General features: G+C 38.7%; 1 long non-coding RNA gene across 1 annotated transcript; it reads right to left on the bottom strand.

Moving 5' to 3' along the window:
* Positions 1–3: 3 nt before the first annotated feature.
* On the bottom strand, positions 4–12,257 carry LOC137577647 (uncharacterized). Its single transcript, XR_011032442.1, has 3 exons — positions 12,137–12,257; positions 229–431; positions 4–114 (listed from the first exon to the last, which is right to left on the bottom strand). It is a non-coding gene; the product is annotated as an uncharacterized lncRNA (long non-coding RNA).
* Positions 12,258–12,425: the final 168 nt, after the last annotated feature.

A 12,425-nucleotide genomic window follows, 5' to 3' on the forward strand; every position in this document is an offset into this window, starting at 1 on the left:
GTTCCGTTTCAGTGCGTTTAGAGTCAAGAACTAAACGATGTGATGAATTTCAATTATCTCTTTAAAATTGTCATTAAAAATTAGACAAGATGTTGTCTAGTGTTGTAGATTTCCCTTGAAAAAAAAAGGTATAAGAATATTATGATTTTTATTGGATGATAGAAATCATCAACAAGTTTAAAAGTGTTCATAGGAATGACATCATTGAAGGAAAGTCACAATAAATACCTTGAAAATGTGGCGCATATTTGAAAGGGACATAAATGGTCCCTCCTGGGCAGTGCAGACTTCTGGTTCCGAACCCCACGAGGCATCTTCCCTTATTTCTTGGGGCTTGATATAAACAATTACAGGTTTTATATTTCAGTGTTGAAAAACGTTAAAGCTCGGTAAAATCAGCTGAAGTGAGTATTGGTAATAGCGTTGCCACTCTACACAAAGAAAAAATGCATATTTTGTTGTTTGGTAAATATTTACTTAAGTTACTCCGGCCCAAAACGAGCTTAAACAACATAAATTTTGTATTAAAAGAAAGATAAAAATTCCACGGGCACGACGCATACTTGGGCCTCTGCTCGGATAGCGTTGCAAAAATACGTTTTTTCATGATCGCGTTTGGCAAAAATGATATATGAATCGATAGGAAATACTTTAGAGATTATGAATCCGACAAATCGGTTAAGAGGGTGCTGGAGGCGCCCCTTGGATCGATTTTTAAATTTTAATAATTACTTTACCAAGTATTGAACTAGAAGCGTTTAAAAAATGTACTAAATATTGGCATTTTTTGAACTTTGATAAAACTAGCAAGACTGAACGAGTATGAATACCGGACTATATACACTAGGTAGGTGAAATATTTACATATCAGATGTATATAGTCCCAATATGCGAAGACCTGCGTAAGCCATAAAACTAGGGCAACCTCGCCTAAAAAATGCGCTGCAGGTATAAGTAAGAAGAAGAGCGCATGCGTATTGGCCTTCTTTGTATTTCAATGAAAACATTGCGTAATGCTGTTCTGCAAATACTACCTGTTTACATATATGCCTTGTTATGTTAAATGTTATTTAAGTTAATGAAAAGTTTGTCCTATTTGTGGGTTGGTCGTTTTTATTTCCGTTTACCTAATTGGATGTAAATATTAAGTTGTTTACCTAATTAATACAAAAAGGGTAATACAGATTTTTTGTTCTACCTAGTTAATTCAAAAATATAACATAAAGAGCTACTTATTCCTCTCGTTTGCGAGAGTTTATTTTTAACTTCATATTTGTCAATATAATTCAAGACAGTTTTATTTAATTGTGCAAAAATGTTGTTAAAGAATGAAAGGATTTTGAAAGTTTTCAAAGAATTTGAAAACTTAAATGATTTTGAAATGGGATTGCTAAAGAAGATGAGCGTTTTATTCGAAAACGCTAGTACGGAGCTTAAGTTGAAAATCAAATATACACAATATAACTTAAGGCGAAAATGGATCGCAAGCGGCAGAAATCTGGCAAATTTCGTAAAAAAAAATGAAGTTTGGCTTGAGGAGTATACGACATTCGTAGATTCGGAGCACGAAGATGATCAACCATCAACTAGCCGAGGAAGAGGAAGGCCGCATAAAGATGTGGAAGATTGTTCAACGTTTACAAGAAAACAAAAGCTTCAGGGTGCTACTGAAAGCATTGCAACGGAGAATCTTTCAGAAGCACTTTCTTCAAAGTATGAAAAGGAACAAGAGAGGGCAAAGGCTAGCATTACGAAAGCTGTGCAGATCGCCAGTCCTATTCGACTACATAAGATTAAGGAAAGTATTCCAACCCCATCAACGTTCTTCCCCGATACAAAAAAATTGGATTTGCCAAGAAGGAAGCAGTACCGGCAAATAAAATTATAACAGAGGTATCTGTAGAAATAAAACTCCAGGATTTAATGGATCAAACTGCGAGACGTCTTGTTGAAAGTATGCCTGATGGAGAGGTGGATCTTCTTCCGGAAAATTTGACATTACTCAACAAATGGGGATGTGATGGATCATCTGGACAAAGCGCCTACTAGCAGATTATACACACAAAAGACAAAGCTATTTCTGATGAAAATATGTTCATGGCTTCTGAATAGGGAATTCCGGAGAGAAGGAAAATAACCCAATCTTCATTCGTTGAATTCAAAATATAAACTGATTTTATTAACAAAATTATGGAGTTTATATAGGGAATTTTAGGCTCTAGAAGATAACAATTGTTCTTAAAATATCTTATTCTAATGAGACTCAAACCCAAGATTTCGGGGGTTGAAAATTATTATTATTATTATTACATCCTGCTGTTGTGATCTTTTGGGTTAGTTTAGAATTACAAGTGTTTTTCTACAATGTGTGTGGCTGATTGTAATTCTAGTCATATGCTAGATTACTTGTTTGTGAAAAAGTACATTTGTATTATGTTTTCTTTAGTGCATCTGATTTGGTGAACCCGCTTCAGATGAACACGATGTTTATTCTTAAACAGCTTCTGTAGTTCCTTTGCGCCTAAGAAGTGAAAGTTCTGAACATTGGAGAAATCTTCGACCGTCATCGACCCACTATTGTCGGCCTTTGTTATTCAAATATGCAAAGGAGTCCTGGGAATTCATCAAATCAACTGTTGGCGACATAAAAAATCAAATAAACCAACTGAAACCTGCTGTTTTCCAAACCAAGAGTGTTTGTGTGGTGTTGGTGCTCTCTATTCTTTTGTTTTCTCTTTTGATCGCGCTCGCGGCCGTTAACTTCGCGCTTGTGACAAGTTTTTGTTGTTGTGTGTTTTAATACAGATAAGTACAAATATTCTCTCTTTTTGTTTTCTCTTTCTAATTTGCATATTGCAGTTAGCTTTTGCCTTGGTTTGTATACGTCTCTCTTTACATACATACATATACAGTTTTCTTTTTTATTTACATATTGATTTATAATTTGTTTTTGTATAAATCAATTATTTAATAATGTCTGTCTGTTGCAAATATAATTGCAATAATCCCAGCAAGACCAGTGAAGACTTTCTTTACTGTTGGCTGTGTGACAACGTAATGCACTTTAAATGTGCTGGTTACACAGTCAAGGTGCGGGACAGCATTGCACAGGGTGGCGGCCTTAAATGGGGCTGTGATTCGTGTCGTGGTTTGGAGCTCGAGATGCGAAGTTTTATGAAACGGACTGGGGAAGCGTTTAAAACCCTGTCAGCTGGCGTTCATAAGCTCCAAGAGGAGCTTTTGGCGATGGAGGTTCAATTCAGAAGTTCTAAACTTTTGATTGAATCTCCGACGCGCAAGAGGGCCAGGTTTCAGGGCGCGTCCCTCAGTCCGTCGGCACTTTCGTCTCTACCAGTTCCGGCTTTCGACATTGACCCTATGTCACCAAATGTACAGCAGCTGATGTCGTTTAGGAGTCCGGCTTTGGCAGGTGTGGAGTCTCTTCCCATTTCCCCTGGAGACAGTATCCCACCTACTAACACGATATCGGTTGTAGTTTCCGAACCGTCCGGGCAAACATCTGTTTCCAGGAATATTGCCAATAAAGTAGTTACAAGAAGAGCTAGTAAAGTGCTGGCTGCTTCAGCTGCTGCCGCGTCTGCTGTAGCCGCTACAGCTGTGCCTAGTATTCCTAGTTCCCTTGTTGTAGTTCCACCCAAAAAGCAAATTTTTATTTCGAGGCTTGATCCCAATACTAAGCACCAAACATTGCCGTGGAAAAGTTCCGTTTCTCATATACTCGGGACATTTCGTCCTTTAAAATAGGTGTCTCCCCAGATCTTTTTGGCCAAATATGTCATAAAGATTTTTGGCCGGAACACCTTGTTGTAAAAGAGTATACAATAAAAAAGAAGAATCGGCCTCCGATTAGTTTGCTACCTGTGAATAACGTTCCTTCCGGCTCGTCTGCACCTGTTGGCGAGTCAAAAACTAATTTCGTCCCTAACTCTGGCCTATCAGAACGTACGGGGACTAAAGTCTAAACTGTCTAGACTCTATGTAGATAGTATAGCCTTTGACTTTCATATTCTTGCCTTTACTGAGACTTGGCTGAAGCCTGATATTGCTGATGCTTCAATTTTCCCCTCAAAATATTTAATATATAGACATGATCGGACTATCCGTAATGGTGGTGGCGTTTTGATCGCTGTTGACTCGGCGTTCTCGTCTCAAATTGTCCAGTCCTCCAATCAGGAGATTGAATTTGTTTGTGTTAAAATTTCGTTTAATTCTTTTTCTGCCTATATTACTTGTTCGTATATTCCACCACAGTCCGACTTGGCAGTATACACTCACCATTTGGAAGCTATTCAACTTATATCCTCATATCTCTCTGACAAAGACTTGCTCGTTGTTCTGGGAGATTTTGCCTGGACCCTCTCATTTGATTCTTTATTACTGTTGCCCTCCTTGTCACATTGTTTCATAGATGGTCTGCTTGAGTTGTCCCTAACTCAAATAAATCCTGTCCGGAATAGTCGTAACAGATCACTAGATCTGGTATTTGTGTTGGATTCTTCCAACTGCGATATATTCAGGACTGATCCCTTAGTTATCCCCGAAGACAACTTTCATCCAACTCTGGATATAACCATTGACCTTCCTTTTGGTGTTATGTCTCGACATAATAACTCGATGCCTCCAACCCGATGTTTTCGAAAGACAAACTTTACTAAACATAAAAAACTTTTGTTAACTAATGATTGGACATATCTGTATACTTGCACGGATATGGACTCGGCCATTTCTGTCTTCTATAAAACTCTTGAGTCTTTCTTTGATGTTTGTGTCCCGCGTGTGACTCTAGGATGGTCTGATAGACCTGCTTGGTTCTCACGTGAGTTATGTAACTTGAAGAACGTAAAATCGAGATGTTATAAAAGATTTAAAAAATCCGGTAAAGCATCGGATTTTTCCCTATATGTAGTTGCTCGATCAAATTTTATGGTGCTGAATTCACAGTGCTATAAGGATTATCTTCAGCGATGTAAACTCAGGTTTTCTCGCGATCCTAAGCAATTTTATAAATTTGTAAATGTTAAACGTAAGACATCGGTGCACCCGTCTTACTTGTCTTTCGAAAACAATAAAGCTGACAATGATCAGGCAATTGCCGACATGTTTGCTGATTTTTTCAAAACAACTTATTGCTCTTCGATTTATCAAGCAAATCCTCCTTATCCTCATCACTTGCAATCGTCTAATTGCATTTTAGACCCTGTGTTTGATGAAAGTTCGGTTCTTAGCGTGCTCAGTTCCGTCAAACCAATATATGCACCTGGCCCTGATGGAATACCAGGCTGCGTATTAAGGTTTTGCGCGGAGGCCCTATGTAAGCCAATACTTAAGTTGTTTACACTGTCCGTCACATCTTCCGCCTTCCCGCCTATCCGGAAGGAATCATATATTATTCCTCTTCATAAAAAGGGGAAGAAGTCCGAAGCCTCCAATTATAGGGGTATTTCTAAATTGTCTGCCATACCCAAAGCATTTGAGAAAATAATAACATCTCAATTGCAGCATTTCTGTAGTTAAATCATTTCGTCATCCCAACATGGGTTTAAAAAACGTAGATCGACAACTACTAACCTATTAGAATTTACATCTCACTCAATCAAAGGGTTTAAGACTGCCGTGCAAACTGACGTCATTTATACTGACTTCAGCAAGGCCTTTGACTCCGTTAATCATACTCTGCTTCTATATAAATTAAACGCACTTGGCATCCCCAGCCTTTTGCTAGATTGGATTCTTCAATATCTCTCTAAGCGTACACAAAAGGTCCTCTTTAAGTCTTCATTTTCTAAGACCATCCAAGTGACCTCTGGAGTACTTCAGGGTAGTCATTTGGGTCCATTGCTATTCACTCTTTTTATAAATGATCTTCCATTGGTAGTGTCACATTCTCGGGTGATGTCAAGCTTTACCTCAGTTTTAAAGACATATCATCTTCTAGCCTACTTCAATCGGATCTTAATGATCTTCAGAGTTGGTGTGAAACAAACCTATTAAACCTTAACGGCTCTAAATGTAAAGTTATGTCTTTTTATAGATGCACTCCATACTTAGCAATTTATTATCTTAACGACACTGCCTTAGAGCGGTTAGATATTATCAATGACTTAGGTGTTCTTATGGACCATAAATTAACTTTTAATCCTCATATTTCTGCTACAGTTAGTAAAGCTATGAATGTTCTTGGGTTTGTGAAAAGATGGTCAAAAGAGTTTGACGATCCGTACACAACCAAAATTCTGTTGAAATTATGGAAATATGCTATTTACATATGTTGAAATAGTTGAAATATGCAAATTACATTTTATCGATTTATAGCTTTATGAGTATTCCATCTCTAACTTTGTTCCACCTCTAACTACAATGATCTTTCTCGCACTCCTTTTTCCCGCTCTCTCTGAATAAAACGTTTGACTTGTACATATTAATTTGCCTCGTGTTCTTATTTTACAATTTCACTGTGCAGACGTTTTTTATTCCTAACATTGGTTATGGGCCCAGGTCTAACAGAAAACGAAATTTTAAAATTGTAAAAGATGAGTCAAAGTTTTCAAATCGAAAAGCTCAATGAGCATAATTATGATGTGTGGAGTATACAAATGCGAAGTATACTAATTCATCAAGAACTGTGGAAATTCGTGAGTGGAATAGAAGTCGTCGATCCAGCAAAACCGGTAATAGCTGATGAAAAAGCGCTAGCTTGTATTATTCTATATGTGAATACTTCTCAATTGAACTACATTAAAAATTGTATAACCTCAAAAGAAGCATGGGATGTACTACGCAATGTACACGTGCCCACCGGGCCAATTCAAAAAGTGTTGCTCTATAAAAAACTTTTGAACCTGAAAATGGAAGCAAACAGCGAAATTCCACAATATATAAATTCATTCGTGGAACTAATCAGTAAGCTGACTGAAGTTGGAATTGATTTAAGTGAAGAATTAAAAGTAATAATTCTTTTGTCAAGTTTGAGCTCTGATTATGAACATTTTGTGGTAGCAATGTAGACACGAGATTCTCTACCGTCTTTACAAGTGCTAAAAGTGAAGCTGCTGGCAGAAGCAATTCGCATAAAAGAAAACGGTGAAAAAGCAAACGCGCAACAAGCCTTCTATGCAGGCAGGAACAAGAAACAAAATGAAAAACGCGAAACCGGTAAATTTAACGGAAACTGTTTCAAGTGTGGAAAACGCGGGCATCGATCAGTACAGTGTAGAGTGAAGCAACAAGAAAGTAAAGAAGCAGAAAAGAAACACCAAATTTCTTATGCAGTGTATTCGGCAATACAAAAAGAGAAATTTGCAAACGGCAATTGGTGTATTGACAGTGGTGCCACCTCGCACATGTGCTACGAAAAAGATTTGTTTGTTTCTTACACTGAGAAAAACGATATGATATGTTTAGCTGCTGATTTACAGATTAAAAGCCCTGGAAGAGGAACAGTTCAAATAAATACAAGTGAATGTGTAATAACGTTAAAAAATGTTCTATATGTGCCAGACCTGAAATTAAATTTTTTTTCCGTGAGTGCATCGCTAAGCTATGGTCACACAGTTACGTTCAAAGAAAATTGTGCTGTTGTAAAATCGAATGACGGTAGTACCATGATTGCAGCTTTAAAGCAAGACAATTTGTTTCTTTTTAATAACGCTACCAAAAACAGATTGTTTTATATGAAAGAGAAAGAAATTTTGTGGCACAATAGATATGGTCACCTTAATTTTCGCAGTTTGAACGAAATAATAGATAAACAACTCGTGACCGGCATTATTTTAAAACGTTTTTCGACTGATACTAACTGTAATACGTGTAACCAATCTAAAATATGCTCGCGACCATTCGCTCAAAGTTCAAATTGTGCATCGCAATTGTTAGAATTAATACATACAGATGTATGTGGCCCAATAAACACTCAATCCGTTGGCGGAGCAAAATATTTTATTACGTTCATAGACGATATGTCAAAGCGTGTTTTTGTTTACTTTATGAAATCAAAGAATGAAGCATTAGAAAAATTTCAAATATTCAAAAACTTAGTCGAGTGTCAGACAGAAAGAAAGATAAAAGCCATACGTAGTGATAATGGCGGAGAATATGTTAACAAAAATTTTGATATTTTTCTAAAAGCTCACGGCATAAAACGACAATTAACCGTACCGTATACCCCCCAACAAAACGGCGTGGCAGAAAGAGCGAATCGCACCCTAGTAGAAATGGCACGATCAATGATGGTTCAATCAAAAGTGGAAGAATCCTTATGGGCGGAGGCTGTAGCGACTGCCGCATACTTACGCAACAGATCTCCTTCGCAGGCGCTAAAAGGTACAACGCCTCTTGAAATTTGGAGTGGACACAGGCCTTCGGTGTCTCACCTTCGTATATTTGGGTCTAGTGCTTACGCGCTAGATAAAATGCATCATCACAAATTTCGGCCTAAGGGTAAACTGTATGTTTTTGTTGGATATTCTCTAACTGCAAAGGCCTATCGACTCTATGACAGAGATAAAAAGCAAGTCATCGAGCGGCGTGACGTAAAATTTGTTGAAGACGAAGTTCCTAAAAATGTGGGTTATACAGATGAATCGAGTACTAACAATTTTACATCATTTGTTATAGACAATCATAATGAAAATAATTTGACCCATGACGATGATTTGTTCCCAAATGAAGCACAAGTTTTGGCAACTGTAGAAACAGAAGACTTTACGCCAGAAGAAGCAACTCAACATTCATCTCAAGAAGAAGAAATCGACATGGATGAGACACTTTTCAACGAAAACGAGCAGTATGTGAGTTTCGACGACTCTGAAGCATTCAACGACTCCGAGGAACAAAATGAGCCTGAACGTCGTGGACCTGGAAGGCCAAGTCTTATTCGCACCGGACAGCCAGGTAGACCTAAAAAACAATACAATATGCTTCACAATATGGTCGCCTATCATGATGTCGAAACGGTCAATACGGTCAAGCAAGCCTTACAAAGCAAACATTCGTTTGAGTGGGAGAAGTCTATGAAGCGAGAGTATGATGCTCTCATTGCCAACAAAACCTGGTCATTGGTCAACCTACCACCTGGAGAGACAGCAATCGGTTCCATGTGGGTATTTCGAGTTAAGAGAAATAATCAGGGCAACATAACAAATTTTAAGTCAAGGCTGGTAGCTATGGGCTGTAATCAGCAATATGGAATAAATTATCAAGAAACCTTTTCGCCAGTTATACGATATGAAAATATTAGACTTGTTTTAGCTGTTGCTGCCGAAAAAGAGTTGTACTTACATCAGGTAGATGTTTCAAATGCTTATTTAAATAGTAATTTAACTGAAACAGTGTATATTAGGCAGCCAGAACATTTTGTTAGTAAGGATCATCCACATCGTGTAATTAAAATACAAAAAGCCTTATATGGCCTTAAGCAATCGGGCAGGGCTTGGAATAGCACACTTAATGAAGTATTAGTGAATCTAGGATTTGAAGCTACAAAAAATGAGCCATGTTTATATAAGAAGATTCATGAAAGTTCGTACAGTTTAATAGCTGTTTATGTAGATGATTTAATTATTGCCATAAAGCCGTTGAATCATGCCCGTTTATTGAACAGTCTAAATTCGTACACTTTCATAAGATGGCACTGATGGTGGCAATGACTATGAACCAACATCATCGAAGCGCGCCAGATTGGATGGAGCCGCATTGAGGACTTCTGTCCTCTTTGTCATGCTCCAATCAATTGATGGGAAGAGAAGGCTAACGGCGTATGTGAAAATGTTGTGGGGGGATGAGAAATACGACAGCGCATTGATTGACGGCATTACGGACAAGTTGGAGAATTACCTCAGGCAATCTCGCACTTTGCACAATCTGATTGTTTACGTTTGCGATGGATGCAGCGCAAACATGAAGTTTCGTCGTGAATATAAGGGCCAAATCCCCATTGTTTGGGACTACCAGCTTTTTGCCAGGGTCGCAATTAAGACGCACCACCACATCGACGACACGCTGCATGCCATATACTGCAGCACCTACACAACTCCCACGTACATGGCTCCCGTTTGCCGTCGGAGATGCAAAAAGCGTATGATTTGGAAGTGAGTTACATAAAGAAACTACTTTCGCGATTAAGTAGCTTCTATGAAAGGAACGGAATCAATCAGGACATATCAATTAAGGAATGTAACAGTAATATGTTAGAAATGATTGGTCTGAATAAAATATGAATTTTCACTTTCACATCCTGATTCGTTTTGTACACACTTCCAAATTTTTTTTGAAACATGGACCAAAATAATATTGCGAGTAATACAAATACGTATTATGAATAAGTATTCATTCGTTCATTTATTGTCTTTTACGGGGTTACCTGAAAGTTGCATTGCCTAGTGACAACATGGCTAACAATGTGGCAAGTGTACCCAATTTAGACGATACAAGAGCGAGAGGGACAGATAGTTGAACTTTCCTTTGCTTTTCAGAGAAAATTTTTGCTCCTTCTTCGAAATTCAGCGGTCGAGACAAGACGTGTGAAAACTTTTTAAAACCGACACCATCACACACATCATCACACACACCATCACACACCATTAGTTTAAGCCGGCCGCTGAGAAGCAATACCTCGCGGTAGTCCCGCAGTAGCTTGTTTGAGCCACACCGCCAATAACTAAATATGTACATATATGAAGTAAATGAAATATTGGTTGTAAATAAAAAAATGAATATAAAAAAAAAAAAAAAAAAAAAAGCACACCATCACACATAGCAACAATGCAGGACACGAGGAATGGTAGAGGACGCGGAACACGCCCTTTTCGCATGCAGGCGATTTACTAGTCAACGGCGGCTTCTGGAGGAAACGGTCCGCACCGTACTGACTACCGAGAACCTTGTGCCTTTAATGCTTTACAGGCTTCGTGGGAATCAGCCTCAGAAAGGCAGAGCGTGAACGAAATGGCCATACCTAGAGGGTTATAGGTTTTTGCGAAGCAATTCACCATGGGACGTCGCGCAGAAACCCCCTAATACGTATTTGCAGCCTTCAATTTGTGATATATGTATATGTATATATTTTTTGTTTTTTTGTGATAAATGAATTAAAAAAAAAAAAAAAAAAATCATCACACACAGCAACACACATCAGCGGCAGCACTAGTGTAACTGGGAGTATCAATCTCAGTGAGGACCTCTTTTTGGATGACTTGGAGAATACTCGCGCCGATTTTCGAAAAGTCCTCCAAAAAAAGTGTCCTGACTGAGGTTGATGTATCGCAGTATTTTCTTTTGGTGGTAGGCGCAAGGGCACAGCGCTGCGTTGTATGTGGATCCCAACAGGCTAAAAAGAACCGGTTGCACCACCTGTGTGTGTGTGTGGTACTTCACCTGCTGGGCCGCTACACAGCCGCATGCGACGTATGCCATCATTTTAGGACCCACAACCACAAGAAGATATGCCCGGGGTATGATGCGTTCGGCCCACTGAGAAATGCATACCAAGAACTAAAAATATGGGAAAACAAGGAGCTCCTTGACCTGCTGGGGCGCATCCCAAGAAGGGGTGCGGATATTCTCTTCTATGGCCCTCACCGCCTGCATGACTGTTCTTCAAGGCCCTCCGTATGACGGAAATGACGAGCCACAGGCGCACATGCGCGGGATATGATGCGTACGCCCCAATGCGCGATGCATACAACAAATTGCGGATGAATAGTTACGAGGAGCTCCTTGCCCTGCTGGGGCAGATGCCAAGAAGGGGGTGGACACCGGGGCAATTCAAAAAATTTTGGACCACCCTCCTTTGAAAAAAGCTAACACTTGGGGTGCCACAACCCAAGGGTCTTAAGGATTCTCTACTTAAAATGAGAACCCAGAATAAAAAACCAATATAACCCTTTTGTTTTCAATTTCAATATGTAAATTTTAAAAGAGGAATGACCGCGGGCGGGATAATTTAAGATTATTCCTAATGGGAACACCGCGAGAACACAGCAAAGAAAGTTGCCACCAAAGTGCATCAGCGCCACAGCGAAGATTGAATGAAGCACTTCCGTAGTTATTAATTTGAATGCGATGATATTTTATTTTTTTAGTCGTAGAATGTTAACTCTCTCGTGTATAATCAAAGTACCCCAAGTTTAGGCTAAATCACTCAACACTTTTATTTTAAAAATTTAAACATCATTTTCAAACGAAGCGTTTTTCTGGTCGCCGCTTTAAGGTTTGCATGTCTTGTTGCATTGGAAGAAAATAAGAAATGATACCGGCGCTGGCTAAACATGTGTCAGATATTATCGATAAGCGCAGTGTTGAAAAATGCCACATATGCACTTGTAGGACTGTATCGATATTCATGGTGTTGATAAACATTAGTTTGTTTTAAAGTTTCTCTGGATTTGTGAAGTACATGTTCCAAACGC

The sequence above is a fragment of the Drosophila tropicalis genome, unplaced genomic scaffold (genome assembly GCF_018151085.1).
Source record: "Drosophila tropicalis isolate 14030-0801.00 unplaced genomic scaffold, ASM1815108v1 contig_593, whole genome shotgun sequence".
Taxonomy (NCBI): domain Eukaryota; kingdom Metazoa; phylum Arthropoda; class Insecta; order Diptera; family Drosophilidae; genus Drosophila; species Drosophila tropicalis.